Below are 16,145 nucleotides of genomic sequence, written 5' to 3' on the forward strand. Positions count from 1 at the left end.
TTACAATTCCAACAATCACACTCTACACACTCACCCACACGTTCTATTCACATGCATCATAATATAAAAACAGTATAACAGACCATAATGCCCAGGAGATTGGTAACAACTATATCGCCTTATTCAACATAATTATGGCTGTGGGATAGAAACTGTTCAGGAATCGTGTGGTGCTACTCTCATAGTTCTGCATCGTCTACCCGAAGGCAACAGTTCAAAGAACTTATGAGCTGGATGGAAGGGGTCTCTCAGAATACGATGTGACTTTTGCAGACAGTGAGATGAATAGATGTCCTCCAAAGCTCGTAGATGAAGGTTGATGATGTGCTGCGTGATCTTAATAATTCTCTGCAGAGCTTTTTTGTCCCCTGCAGAGCAATTTCCATACCACACCAAGATATCATAGGTTAGGACACTCTCAATGGTGCAACGATAGTAAGACACAAGCAGCTGCTGTGAAAAATTTAACCTCCCAAGCTTCTTCAGAAAATAGAACCGCTTTTGTGCCTTTTTTATCAACATGCTAATAGTCCATGAGAGGTCCTCTGTGATGTGAATACCTAGGAATTTGAAACTAGCAACTCTCTCCACCTCCTCACCATTTATGTATAATGGTGTGTGTACATCCCTCTTTTTCCAGAACTCAATTTTAAGTTCTTTAGTTTGTTTGATGTTAAGTGAGAGATTATTTTCTTTGCACCACAATAACAACTCCTGTACCTCCTTCCTATAAGCAGACTCATCATTCCCGCCAGCAAGCCCCTCCACTCTAGTATCATCTGCAAATTTTATAATTTCATTGGTGTTATGCGATGGGGTACAATCATGTGTATACAGGGAAGGGGCTCAGCACACAGCCTTGGGGTGCTCCTGTATTTAATATCAGAGTGTAAGAATGATAAGAGCCCATCCTTAACTGACTGTGGCCGTCACAGCCCAAACCAGCGCAAATTCCTACGCAGTGGTGCAGTGGAGCCAACTTAGGCCACACTGCATCTGGTGTGGGAATTTTGCAGGCTGGAGGTCTTCCCGAGGTAAGGGGGCGTTCATTCCCTTTCCCTGGGGAAAGCTCCAGTTTGTGCAATAGCTGTTGGCATCCTTTAGTCTCGGAAGACTATGGTATCGCGCTCTGAATGGTGGCTCTGGAACAGTGTCCTCTCCAGTACGCGAAGCCTGGGTAAAGTAGGTATGGAGGATAGGCTGTTACCCATGCAGCAAATCCCCCCTCTCCACGTCGCTGAAATGGTCCAATGGAAAGGCAGAAACCAATACGGTTGGTTCCAGCGGCGTCGCAGGAGTTGCCAGAACATGACTGTGTTCAGCCATGAACTGCCTCAGGGACTCCGGCTCCGGATTTTGCCTCGAGGTTGACTCCTGAAGCCTTTTCCTTAACTGGATGTAGCCACAAGGCAGTGGAGGTTTGGGATCAGAGTTTTCCTTCTCTCAGATGAGCTGCCTTCCCAGGCTGATGAGCCCCATCTACCCGGTGGCTGTTTAGTCGCCTCTTACGACAAGTACAGCCAAACTGAGGGCCTATTCTTATCCCCAGCCCCCAGGGGAATGCAATACATCTATTTGAATCTACATGAGTTTGTCTGGCACAAGTCTGCGTGCACTCATGCCAGTGGATCAGGCCCGGGAGGGCAAATAGGATGTGAGGGGTGCCACTGTGCCAATCCCACCCTCCATGGGCCTGATCTGCCCACCTCACCCTTGTTGCTGCCTTCTCCTGACCCATTTTGTCCCCTTATCATCATTCTTTCCCTTCACCCACCCCTGCGCTGCTCATTGTGGAACTTACCGTGTCCAGCATGTGCTGGGTCTTCTGCTGACATACATGAGCCAGTGCAGGACTTTTCACCAGCAACTGCTATGTCCTTACCAAGTACTTTAGGGCACTTTTGTGACAGACTGGTGCAGTCTATGCTGCACTGGCCAGCACATGGAACAGGATTGCACTGTCAAAGCTGGAAACCAGCACAGTCGCTAACTCTTGAATGTTGCTGAAGGAAAGTATGGACTGATATGTTGTTACACAAGATTTCTGCATATGGGCATTTGTGGGAAAGAATGATGCGTACAATCACATTTGTCAGTGCAACCACCACCTGTGTATTCAGTATTGAATCTGAATGCAACCAGGAGAACTGATTACAGTCCATATTTTGACTTTGATATGATTCTGTTGGAGTGTTATGAATGTTGGTTGCCCTTATATCTATGGACAAGGCTTGATTTTTGTTATGTTGGAGACGTGTGTTTCTATGTATATACCAAGATTAATAACTGGGAAAAATAACTTCCCTCATTGCTGCCATTTATTTAATAGTCTGTGGAACTCCTTGCCACAGGAAGTGGTGATAGCATCTCGCCTAGATGCCTTTAAGAGGGGATTGGACAAATTTCTGGAGGAGAAGAAAAATCAATCAATCACAGGTTATAAGTCATGATAGGCATGTGCAAGCTCCTGATTTTAGAAGTAGGCTACTTCAGAATGCCAGTTACAGGGGAGGGCACCAGGACGCAGGTTGTATCTTGCTGTCTTGTTGATCCCTGAAGCATTTGGTGGGCCACTGTGAGAAACAGAAAGCTGGACTAGATGGGACTTTGGCCTGATCCAGCAGGGCTCTTCTTATGTTCTTAGGATATCTGAACTCATGAACAATTGCTGTTGGTGTAAGATGGCCCTCTGGTGGTTGATATTCCTAATAGCACAAGAATGAGAAATTACCGTAGATAATTGTTGACCCCTATAAGTTGACCCCACAGATAAATCGAGGGCAAGTTTTAAGCCAACAATCATGGAATTTTCTATGACCCTTGTATAAGTCAGGGGTTAAACTTAGGGGGGTGTCTGACTATAGTTTTGTCTGATTTTACCCGAGGCCAGATCCTGAAAAATAACCTACCACTAATTGTTACTTAAGAACTGTAGTCTCTAATTTATTAAAAACATAGTAAAAGATCATAAGATACATTTTTATTCTTTTTTAAATTCTGGTCTTCACCATCTTTTTGTAAACACTATCAGAGTAAGTGCACTGTAAACTACATACCAGTGGTTCCCAACCTGGTATTCATCTACTCCCAGGGACACTCAACAGGACCTTTAGGGGTACTTGGAAAAAGAATGGAATAATGACAGAAAAAGGCAGGCTGTGCTCCAGAATGCATGGCCTGGAAGGGAGGTAGCTAGTTGGCTGTGAAAGCCCCACCAATAGCTAGTTTTTGGTCATCAATTCATGTATGAACCAGTGACTGAAAACCAGCACAGTAAAAAAGCTGAAACATAATATGGAAAGTGATCAATCACCCAGAATTTCTCAGCACACTTCTGGTGCAAATAGTGCAAAGGTAGAGTGTTCTGTTCTTCAAACAGATAAAAAGAGAAAATATGTGATGAATACATGAAGCGTGGGCTTTCATATGGAGGAGATGAAGGCTTGTATTATTAATTACAAACATTTTGCTAATATGAAGGGTACAATTTATGGAAATGGGCTGCCAAGGGTTATGCAAGTGAAAAAGGTTTGGAACCAACATGAATCAAATCCACCTGTAAGGTGTCTGGCTCTACATACAACATACAACCCATAACATAACTGAGAGTGTGCAATTCAATTTACAGCAGAGCATTTGCAAGCATTTGCAAAGCAGAACCAGGCTGCAGAATAAAAGGTTAACTTTGGCTGGAATGTCCCTGGAAAGTAACTGCAGGAACTAAGGAGGTGCCTGCCTGAGCTGAGCAATAGCTCAGCTGAGAAAGGAAACTGTTCAGAGTTGAAAGGCTCTGCCCTCTGAAAGACCCCGAGATCAGGCCAAGTGAGAATTGGAGCTGGATTACTTGGCAAAAATTTCATGTACTATATCTACGTACTGAGTATCTATGGTAGTTATTTTTGGAAAATAAGAACATAAGAACATAAGAACAGCCCCACTGGATCAGGCCATAGGCCCATCTAGTCCAGCTTCCTGTATCTCACAGCGGCCCACCAAAAGCCCCAGGGAGCACACCAGATAACAAGAGACCTCATCCTGGTGCCCTCCCCTGCATCTGGCATTCTGACATAACCCATTTCTAAAATCAGGAGGTTGCGCATACACATCATGGCTTGTACCCCATAATGGATTTTTCCTCCAGAAACTTGTCCAATCCCCTTTTAAAGGCGTCTAGGCTAGATGCCAGCACCACATCCTGTGGCAAGGAGTTCCACAGACCGACCACACACTGAGTAAAGAAATATTTTCTTTTGTCTGTCCTAACCCGCCCAACACTCAATTTGAGTGGATGTCCCCTGGTTCTGGTATTATGTGAGAGTGTAAAGAGCATCTCCCTATCCACTCTGTGTATTCCCTGCATAATTTTGTATGTCTCAATCATGTCCCCCCTCAAGCGTCTCTTTTCTAGGCTGAAGAGGCCCAAACGCCTTAGCCTTTCCTCATAAGGAAGGTGCCCCAGCCCCGTAATTATCTTAGTCGCTCTCTTTTGCACCTTTTCCATTTCCACTATGTCTTTTTTGGGATGCGGCGACCAGAACTGGACACAATATTCCAGGTGTGGCCTTACCATCGATTTGTACAACGGCATTATAATACTAGCCGTTTTGTTCTCAATACCCTTCCTAATGATCCCAAGCATAGAATTGGCCTTCTTCACTGCTGCCGCACATTGGGTCGACACTTTCATCGACCTGTCCACCACCACCCCAAGATCTCTCTCCTGATCTGTCACAGACAGCTCAGAACCCATCAGCCTATATCTAAAGTTTTGATTTTTTGCCCCAATGTGCATGACTTTACACTTACTGACATTGAAGCGCATCTGCCATTTTGCTGCCCATTCTGCCAGTCTGGAGAGATCCTTCTGGAGCTCCTCACAATCACTTCTGGTCTTTACCACTCGGAAAAGTTTGGTGTCGTCTGCAAACGTAGCCACTTCACTGCTCAACCCTGTCTCCAGGTCATTTATGAAGAGGTTGAAAAGCACCGGTCCCAGGACAGATCCTTGGGGCACACCACTTTTCACCTTTCTCCATTGTGCAAATTGCCCATTGACACCCACTCTCTGCTTCCTGGCCTCCAACCAGTTCTCAATCCACGAGAGGACCTGTCCTCTAATTCTCTAAATCTTACAAGCATTTTGAATCTCAAATCATAGGAACAGAGAAACCTGCCTTACACTGGGTCAAGGCTCTAGTCCATCAGTATTATTGATACCTGATGGTGGTTGTGGCTCTCTAGGGTCTCAGAAAGGAATTTTTCTCTGCCAGATCGGGAGGTGCAAAGACCTGAACCTGGCATCTCTGCATCTCCCTATCACTGAGCTGCGGCTCCTCCCTTAGATAAAATTAACCTATTTTGTTATTCAGCACATTTCTGTACATTTCACTTTCTCCTGAGAGATGTTGCAATATTTTCAGGAACTTAGACATGGTTTCCTATGTGGGACCCTTCCCCAAGAAGCTTTTACTTTAGATCAGGGGTCTCCAAACCCCAGCCCGGGGGCAAGATGCGGCCCAAGGTGAGCCTCTATCTGGCCCATAGCCAGCTTCTTATCCCCCAAAAGCCTCTGGCCCACTTGGCAGAACATGACTGGAGCTGTGCTATGGTTGCATCTGGAGGGTGTTCTAAGGGCCAGAAAGGATGAATGAATGAGCCCATTCATTCATTTATTCACTCATCTAAGTTTCATCTCTAATTTATTTATATAAATTTTATATTTAAATTTCTTTTCCGGCCCTCAACACCAAATCAGATATTTGATGTGGCCCTCTGGCCAAAAAGTTTGGTGACCCCTGCTTTAGCAACATACAAGGGATACAACAGAGGAAGGGATATCAAGGCAGTGTTGAAATGGGGAAGAAAGTACAGTACAATTGATTCCATTTTGCATACTTAAGCTTAGTTACAGTAGGAAAAGGGGACTGCAGCATCCTGGCACAGGTGAGTTCTAAAAAGGGATGAGCTATTAAGAGGGAGACAGTCATCTTGCTGAGGAGGAGATCTGGTTGGATATCACCTGAAAGGTCCACATATACTCCCTTCAGGTCCCCGATGGAAGCCAGGTAACCTACTAATTGAATGTGTAAATTAACCCACAGACAGTGTTGCTGAAAATTAAAATCAGCAGATTCACCAACTGGATTTTAACTTTGGTGAGACTCTGCCAGTTCCCCCATTCCACAACTCAAGAGTCACCTGTTTTAATCCCATGAACTACATAACTCCACAATACATACCTGCAATTAACAGCCTTAGCAGCACAAATGGAACTTTTCAGTGACTCACTGATGAATCCTTTCCCAGCCTATTGCTTAGGAAGAACTTTCATAAGTCCAGATGAGCTTGTGCTAAAAGAAATTCATGGGTGTTTAAGGTGCTACTTGACTGTTAGTTTTGCTACTACAGACCAACATTGCTACTGCTCTCGAGGCTGTAGAAAGCCAATTACTACTACTGCGGAAAAATCTGACAATAAGTGTGTGGTTTGGTTTGCACTAGTATAGAGTTACCAGATGTTTAGCCTGATCTTGTGCCTATTTTACTTGGAAGTAAATGTCACCAAGTTCACTGGAACTTACTCTTCACTTAATACCTGCAAAATCATTGCCCAAGCAGAAAATTCTTGAAAGTCTTTCTGTTCCAGAAAGACTCAGTGACAGGCCTGCATAAGGGAGGCCAATTGGGAGCCTGAGAGAGATGGGAATGTTGCAGTTTCGGTAACTTGCTACAAGGGGCAGCCAGTTATAGATCTTAAGACACTCAGCTCCAGCCCAGGCAACACTTAGTAACTTTGGGCCCAATCCTATCCATTCCAGTGCCGATTAAGCTGTGCCAATAGGACATGCACTGCATCCTGGGGGAGGGGGATAAGAGAGTCACAGAGGCCTCCTGAAGGTAAAGGAATGTTCCCTTGTCTTGGGGCTGCACTGAAGCTGCGTCAGTGCTGGAAAGTTGGACAGGATTGGGCCCTTTATTGGTGTTATAAATTACTGCTTACTCCTGAACTTAATGGCAGTGATGTGCCTCAATATCACACACTGTCTGCTTCTTCTGAAGACTCATTTTCATGACTGCGGTGCAACCCAAGCAGTAAAACCAAACTCTGACCATGTGCAAAGTAGATGTTTGAAACGGTTCTTTGTCAAACAAAAAACAATTTCCCTAGTTGTCCAAGGCTCCCAAATGCATAAGAAAAAGAAGAATGAAGCTGATGAGTTTTCTTCTTCTAAGCACAAATATCTGTCATTGGTTATGGATGCAATATGATTCCACAAACAATTCCCAAATGTGGCACTAGGGGGTGCTGTTTTCTTCATTAGTACAGCAACAGCGGTTATGGGCAAGCAACCTCTTAATTGTTTTGTTTCTAACACCCACCCATGGCAATTCACCTAGAACCAGACCACTCACATATCCTTTTTTCCCAGCCGACTGTTATTGTCCTCACAATGGCCTTGTTACGGAGTTTCTTCTAACTGTGCAGACAGTTTCCAGAAGTTCCTGAAATGAGAGACCTTCAGCCCCCAAAGCCAAAGCCAAGCAATCCTTATTGTGAATGCAGAATTAACATATTTTGTGGGAGAAAATATCTTTCTATAGCACAGACATCCACAAAGTCCTTGGTAACTCTGTGTTCTAGGATGTTCTCTTGTTCTAATGGCCAGCCCTGTTCTACATTGAGTATTCCTTTTATTTTCAACAAGACGGCTGGTCTCTCTCATGATGACCCTTAAAGCACATTTGCATTGGAGTAAGTTCTGAGTAACAGATTAAAACGCTGGCATCAAAGGTTCTGCAGAACTTCCCTGAAATGGGCAAAGTCATTAGAAAATACTGGAAGGGTATCAACTTTATGAGCAAATAGACAGTCCTCCCTTCTCTCTGCAGACTCTTGGATTCCCTGATCCCACATATGGAGAATGCATCATGCTGTATGTGGTTTAGCTGACCAGGGCCCTCAGGGGTACATTAATTCATGTAGTGGGGAGAGACATTTGACTTCAGTGTGCTGCATGAGAGGTAATTGTCATGGCTTTCTCTGCCAGTGCAATGAACAAAACTTTGGATTTCTTTCCTGTGTCCATATAAATTCATCTGAGATTGAATTAAATTAAAAGCACAGAGTGGTTGTCTTGGAAAACCTGCTGATGTAAACAACTTTTTAAATGCCTTTCCAAGAAACAACAAGCCAAGACTCCTGGCTGGGGTTACACATCACCATGTTCAAGTCCCTTCTAGAAGCCCACCTCACTAACTAGCTGGATGGGAGGATGAACTGGTGCCAGGGAAATCTGCACGTGCATGCTTTCATTCTTTGCCTGATCTAAGCCCTTTTAAAGTGGCACAAAAGTCTAGACATGTCCTAATAGCTTGCTAATGCCTACGCATTTGCAGTCAGACTTTCTGGAAGGACAGCTTCTGTGGAGCCAAGCACTTCCTTTCCTCTGGTCTAGCAGAGGTCTGTTGGCTTTCTTGAATTGCAAATCAATGGCAAAGTGAAAAGTGTTGCCCTTGGAGCAAAAAGTGGTTTCCAGGTAAAAACAGACAGGGGTTTGGAGGGCAATTGATATTACCAAATATCACTCAGTAAGAAAATGCTTCTACTTTCCTTCCCTGCCCCCACCCCCACCACCTGCCTTGATAATCCTGTATTTCTGCAACAGTGGTTTGAATTGCTGGGGCCCAGAGCTTGTCCTGAGCTTGTCCTGAGCCATTCTGGGAGACAGGGAGGGCTGCAAAAGACCAGAATCATGAGAGCAGAGATTTTCAACCACTGTGCCAGGGCACATTAGTGTGCTGTGAATGGTTCACAAGTGTGCCACAGGAGTGCCATTTATTTGTAGGACCTTTGGGGGAATGTGAAGCCTACACTGGCATTGCAGTGTGCCTTGTCAATTGTCAATAAACTGTTGGGTGTCCCTTAAGAACATAAGAACAGCCCCACTGGATCAGGCCATAGGCCCATCTAGTCCAGCTTCCTCTATCTCACAGCGGCCCACCAAATGCCCCAGGGAGCACGCCAGATAACAAGAGACCTCATCCTGGTGCCCTCCCTTGCATCTGGCATTCTGACTTAACCCATTCCTAAAATCAGGAGGTTGCGCATACACATCATGGCTTGTACCCCATAATGGATTTTTCCTCCAGAAACTCGTCCAATCCCATTTTAAAGGCGTCTAGGCTAGACGCCAGCACCACATCCTGTGGCAAGGAGTTCCACAGACCGACCACGCGCTGAGTAAAGAAATATTTTCTTTTGTCTGTCCTAACCCGCCCAACACTCAATTTTAGTGGATGTCCCCTGGTTCTGGTATTATGTGAGAGTGTAAAGAGCATCTCCCTATCCACTCTGTCCATCCCCTGCATAATTTTGTATGTCTCAATCATGTCCCCCCTCAAGCGTCTCTTTTCTAGGCTGAGGAGGCCCAAACGCCGTAGCCTTTCCTCATAAGGAAGGTGCCCCAGTCCCGTAATCATCTTAGTCGCTCTCTTTTGCACCTTTTCCATTTCCACTATGTCTTTTTTGAGATGCGGCGACCAGAACTGGACACAATACTCCAGGTGTGGCCTTACCATCGATTTGTACAACGGCATTATAATACTAGCCGTTTTGTTCTCAATACCCTTCCTAATGATTCCAAGCATAGAATTGGCCTTCTTCACTGCCGCCGCACATTGGGTCGACACTTTCATCGACCTGTCCACCACCACCCCAAGATCTCTCTCCTGATCTGTCATAGACAGCTCAGAACCCATCAGCCTATATCTAAAGTTTTGATTTTTTGCCCCAATGTGCATGACTTTACACTTACTGACATTGAAGCGCATCTGCCATTTTGCTGCCCATTCTGCCAGTCTGGAGAGATCCTTCTGGAGCTCCTCACAATTACTTCTGGTCTTTACCACTCGGAAAAGTTTGGTGTCGTCTGCAAACTTAGCCACTTCACTGCTCAACCCTGTCTCCAGGTCATTTATGAAGAGGTTGAAAAGCACCGGTCCCAGGACAGATCCTTGGGGCACACCGCTTTTCACCTCTCTCCATTGTGAAAATTGCCCATTGACACCCACTCTCTGCTTCCTGGCCTCCAACCAGTTCTCGGTCCAGGAGAGGACCTGTCCTCTAATTCCCTGACTGTGGAGTTTTTTCAGTAGCCTTTGGTGAGGGACCGTGTCAAACGCCTTCTGAAAGTCCAGATATATAATGTCCATGGGTTCTCCCGCATCCACATGCCTGTTGACCTTTTCAAAGAATTCTATAAGGTTGGTGAGGCAAGACTTACCCTTACAGAAGCCATGCTGACTCTCCCTCAGCAAGGCCTGTTCGTCTATGTGTTTTGAGATCCTATCTTTGATGAGGCATTTCACCATCTTACCCGGTATGGATGTTAGGCTGACCGGCCTATAGTTTCCCGGGTCCCCCCTCTTTCCCTTTTTAAAAATAGGCGTGACATTTGCTATCCTCCAATCTTCTGGCACTGTGGCCGTTTTGAGGGACAAGTTGCATACCTTAGTCAAGAGATCTGCAACTTCATTCTTCAATTCCTTAATAACCCTTGGGTGTATGCCATCAGGGCCCGGTGACTTATTGATCTTTAATTTATCAATGAGGTCTGAAACATCTTCTCTTTTAACCTCTATCTGACTTAACTCCTCGGTCAGGAGGGGCCGTTCGGGCAGCGGTATCTGCCCGAGGTCTTCTGCCATGAAGACAGATGCAAAGAACTCATTTAATTTCTCTGCCATCTCTAAGTCTCCTTTTATCTCCCCTTTCCCTCCCTCACCATCCAGAGGGCCAACCGCTTCTCTGGCGGGTTTCCTGCTTCTAACATATTTGAAGAAGCTTTTATTATTCCCCTTAATGTTGCTGGCCATGCGTTCCTCATAGTCTCGCTTGGCCTCCCCTATCACCTTCTTACATTTCTTTTGCCACAGTTTATGTTCCTTTTTATTCTCTTCATTAGGGCAAGACTTCCATTTACGGAAGGAAGCTTCCTTGCCCTTCACAGCCTCTCTAACTTGGCTGGTTAGCCATGCGGGCACTCTCCTGGATTTAGTGGAACCCTTCTTTCTTTGCGGTATACACCTCTGCTGGGCCTCTATTACTGTTGTTTTAAGCAGCCTCCATGCACTCTGGAGAGACTGGACTCTTTTTACCCTCCCTTTCAACCTCCTTCTAACCAGCCTCCTCATTTGAGGGAAGTCCGCCCGTCGGAAGTCAAGGGTTTTTGTTAGAGATCTTGTTAGAGATCAAGTTAACATCTTGTCAGTGTGCCATGAAATGAAAAAGGTTCATTAAAGGAATTCAGGTACTGCATGAGAGGAAATCCAGGTACTATAGCTTGGATTGGGAATTCAGACTGGTACTGGTCTATCATGGGCCTGCACCATCTCAGAATGCGTGGATAATACTATTTCACAGTGGTAGCATGCTTTCTGGGTGTGCTCACGACCACCCTCCCAGGTCAGTAAGTATTATGATTCCATATTGCACATATTGGGGCATATATTGCACATTATTACATATTGCACATACTGTATTGAGGCTGAAAGGGAGCAGCTTGCCAAAGGGCCACCTAGGGAGTTCATGGCAGAGAAGAGATATGCACTGGGAACTCCTGATTCATACTGCCATCTCTTGCAGCACATACCTAGGCATGTCTACTCAAAAGCAAGCCCTACTGTGTTACATGGGGCTTACTCTCAGATAAGTGTGTATAGGATTGTGGCCACAGCCACTTCACTCTACCGGCTCACAGAAGTCTCTTGCATGAAAATGCTCCCCACCCCGGCTCAGCTGACCTTTCTCTATCATGTGTAAGTTTATTCCATACTGAAAGCATTGGACACAGGGCACTTAAACAAGGAATCCATGAGGAACTCCATGTGCATTCTGAAATGCCCATGCCACCCCGTGGGGATGGGCACTAAGAAAAGTAACTGAGAAGCCAAGGTCATGCAGAAAGCTGTGATGTTCACAAGCAAAGGAGAATTTGTCCAAATTAGTCACCTTTTAGGAACCACTAAGGCTGCAATCCTACGCATGCTTACCTGAGAGTAGATCCTAATGAACTCAATGGAACTTACGTCAGAGTAAACATGCATAGGATTGGGCAGTAAATGAATGAAATCTTTTATAATGAAACTAAATAGACTCCCAAAAGAAGTGCACAGACAATCTTTTACACTCCTAGGAACAAGGGCTTGGATCAGGCAGGACTTTAAAGGTTAAAAACAGCACTTGGGGTTGTGCCCAGAAATCAGATGATACGGAGTGAAACTCTCCAGGTTTATGGTGGTCTCTTCAGCCAGTATGGTTCAGTGGTTAGAGTTCTAAATCATGGCTTTGGAAGACCTATGTTCAGCCGTGAAGGGCACTGAATGATCCTGGGCAAGTCACTATCTCACTGCCTAACCTATCTTACAAGGTGGTGGTGAGGATAAAATAAAAGGGGAGGGGCACTTGGATGCTGCCTGGAGCTCCTTGAAGGAAGGGTAGAATAGTTGTGCAGGGCTGGCCAAGACCTCCTGATCCTGGGACAGCATGCCAAATGCTGCCCCCTTGTCCAATGTTAGATATTAGATAAGGAACTGATAGTTTTCATGAGGAGCTTAGCTGCTGCTTGTGGAACAGTCTTCAAAGGCAGCCACATGTAGAGGTAGAAAGAATCTTTATGTATTAAAGGCTTTAGAGGTAAAAATATGGTGTTCAATAATTGCTACTATGGTGCAGTCATTATGCTATTATGACTTATGAGATGATTAGCAACAAGAGCATGGCTTGTTAGTAGACAATTATGTGGAGCAGGAAGTGTGGTACAAAAATGTGACAGACAGACAGACAGACAGAGTTGGAAGATATCCAGAAGGTCATCTAGTTCAGTGTCCTGCCAGTAGTATGAAATCCTACCAAAGGCTCCCAACTTTCTCAGTGCTACAACATGCCTTGTCCTCTGTGGTGAGTTATGACATGGGAATGACTTACTGTGAGAGTGGGGAGGCCTCTTCGGGGTTGGGTCAAGTCAGTGATCCACTCTGCTGATCTCTGCAGGCCTCAGAATGGCCCGTAGAAGCTTGAGAAAACCACTTCCAGTTTTTGGAAGCAAACTGGAAGTGGCTGAAACCCACAGAGGTCAGTAGAATGGGTTGCTGGCCTGGTGTGACCCAGAAAAGCCCTCCCCCATCTCCTGGTGACTAATTCGGTGAAACCGCCCTGTGAGTCAGACCATTTCCCAGATGTGACAGGAAGACTCTTTAGTGGCATCTGAGAGGTACAGTAAGGACCTCCTGACGTATTAAATTTGGGCATTAAATTTGATTTTGTTGTATGGGAAGGTGTTAAAAAGTTTTGAAGCTCAACAAAAGCTCCAGAAGGCAGTTCCCCCCTTCAGATGCTTGAGTGACTGGTAAAGTGAAACACTTTTTTCCTAGGCTCATAAACCTAGGTGGGCCCTGACAAAGTGTCATGTTACAACGTGGGTCCCAGCGCTAAAATTTTTGTAAACTATTGCTCTAAAAAGAAATGACTTAGGGCCCAATCCTATCCAACTTTCCATATCTGGTATAGCCACAATGCAGCCCTGTGGTAAATGAACACGTTTCAATACTTTGAGAAGGCCCCAGTGACTGCCCCTCCAACACAGGATGCAGCATACTCCACTGGCACAGCTAAACCAGTACTGGAGAATTGGGTAGGATTGGGCCCTTATTCTAGTATAGAGATACATAGAATTGCTGAAGAGAATGGAATACTGCCCATAATATTTGGCGGTATAAAGGGAGAACTGAATGACAAGTAGTGTCCAGTTGCTCAGATGTAAAATTTGGTCCCCAAACCACTGTTTATATAAGTGCTGAATATTACACTTCAGTTATCTTGCATCACAGTACATTACAATTTGCCCCACACACTGGGGGCTCAGCTTCTAAGATGAGAGGCCATCCTCTAGGCTCCCTTCCATCTCTAGACCTTCTCAGACCCTCCCATCTCTAGATTCCAGTGCCTCTCATCTTACCTGCCTGCCTGCAACATACACTCTGGTCTGGAAGCTAATTGTAGTTGCGTATGAGATGGCTGTGATGACTTAGGGCCCAATCCTATCCAATTTTCCAGCACTGGTGCAGCTGCAATGCAGCCCCAATATAAGGGAACAAATGTTCCCTTACCTTAAGGAGGCCTCTGTGACTGCCTCCCCACAAGATACAGTGCATGCCCCATTGGCACAGCTGCACTGGCACTGGCAAATTGGATAGGATTGGGCCCTTAGAGCTGAAGAAAATACACTCTGCAGATGTTCAGATATTGTTCATTTTTTAATTCAGTTCCAGCCCTGGTAAGCTCAGGATCAAATGAGAGAGGTGAACAGCAAGGCGGCCATGTTTCATATGACACCCAACTATTTAAGGGGGTGAAAGCCAAAGCAGATTGTGCAGAGCTCCAAAAGCATCTCTCCAAACTGCATGAATGAGTGTAAGTAAGCGAAAAGTAATAAATGTAAAGCAGTACACATTTGTTGTTGTTGGCAACCTTCAGTCTCGAAAGACTATGGTATCGCGCTCTGAATGGTGGTTCTGGAACAGCGTCTAGTGTGGCTGAAAAGGCCAATTCGGGAGTGACAATCCCTTCCACACTGGGAGCAAGTGCAGTCTGTCCCTGGTCTGTCTCCCTGGCTATGGGCCTTCCTTCTTTGCCTCTTTGCCTCAGACTGTTGGCCAAGTGTCTCTTCAAACTGGGAAAGGCCATGCTGCACAGCCTGCCTCCAAGCAGGCCGCTCAGAGGCCAGGGTTTCCCACCTGTTGAGGTCCACTCCTAAGGCCTTCAGATCCCTCTTGCAGATGTCCTTGTATTGCAGCTGTGGTCTACCTGTAGGGTGCTTTCCTTGCACGAGTTCTCCATTGAGGAAATCCTTTGGGATACACATTGGGGCGCATATACACTGATGGAGTCTGAGCTGCATGTTATCAACCAGGGAAGAGAGATTTGGGTCCTGGACATGCTCAGTGAAAACATTGAGCAGCAGTGAAAAAGGCAAATTCTATCGAAGGGATCAATAGAAAAAGAATTTTAATGTTAGGGGTCATTAGAAAAGGTATCAAAATTGCTTATATTGCCCTTATATCACTCACCAGTGCAGCCACATTAGGAATACTGTGTACTACCGTGAATACACATTCACATGCAGCTGGTTAGGGCTGGGCCCTCAGGGCAGGCAGGAGGAGGTACCACTGACTACACACAGCACACAATTAGCCTGTGGAATTCATGCCCACAAGATGTGGTGTTTGCCATGGGCCTGAAAGGCTTTCAGTGGGGATTGGACATTGATGGACGGCGCACAGGCCTATCAATGGCTACTGGTCAAGATGGATGTGTGCCTGCACTAAGATAATATCTGGACTTTTGGACTAGATCCCAGTGTGGACATAAAACTGCTGGGACCTTTCCTAGAACGCCTCCTCAGGAGGGGGCGGGGGGGAAGAGTCTTCATTCAGCAAGGATGTGGACAGCGGGCGGCTCCGCCACCCTTCACAGTGCACCGCTTGGTCTTGAGCTCCTGCTGGCTGGTCGGCCTTTCCTGTGCAGAGTGCAGAGGTGCCAATTCACGCCCCGGCGGTGACATGATGTCACCGTGATGTCACTTCTGGGTTCACCGTGGAGGAGGGGCGCTGGTGGGTTTGCGCCCCCCATTCCTTTTGCTGGGGAGGCTGCCCTTTGCAGGGGGGTCCATTCAAAGGGGGGTGTCCACAGGAGGAGGGGGCTCAGCCGCCCAGCGAGTGCCTGCCTTGCACCGCGGCGGCTGAGCCCCCCTTCTCCTGAGGGCACCCCCTTTGTCTGCGCGTGCGAAGCCACCACTGCTGCCTCCTTGAGCAGAGCAGAGCAGAGCAGCCTGAGGCGGCCGCGCCCCTCGGGCTCCCCCAGCTGCGCCTCTGCGGCCACGCGAGCCCGCCCGCAGGGAGCTGCAGCGCTGTGACGTCACCTGCGCGAGCGCGCGCCTGCTCTTGCTCCCCTCAGGCCAGGCCAGCCCAGCCCAGCCCAGCCCTCCCCGCAGCGGCGCTCGCAGGGTGACGGGCGGGTCTCGGCCACTGCCTGGTCGCGCGCGTCAGTTCCGGCCGGCCCGGCGGGGCCAAAGAGGGAGGGCGGCGAG

The sequence above is a fragment of the Tiliqua scincoides genome, chromosome 7 (assembly GCF_035046505.1).
Source record: "Tiliqua scincoides isolate rTilSci1 chromosome 7, rTilSci1.hap2, whole genome shotgun sequence".
NCBI classification, from domain to species: domain Eukaryota; kingdom Metazoa; phylum Chordata; class Lepidosauria; order Squamata; family Scincidae; genus Tiliqua; species Tiliqua scincoides.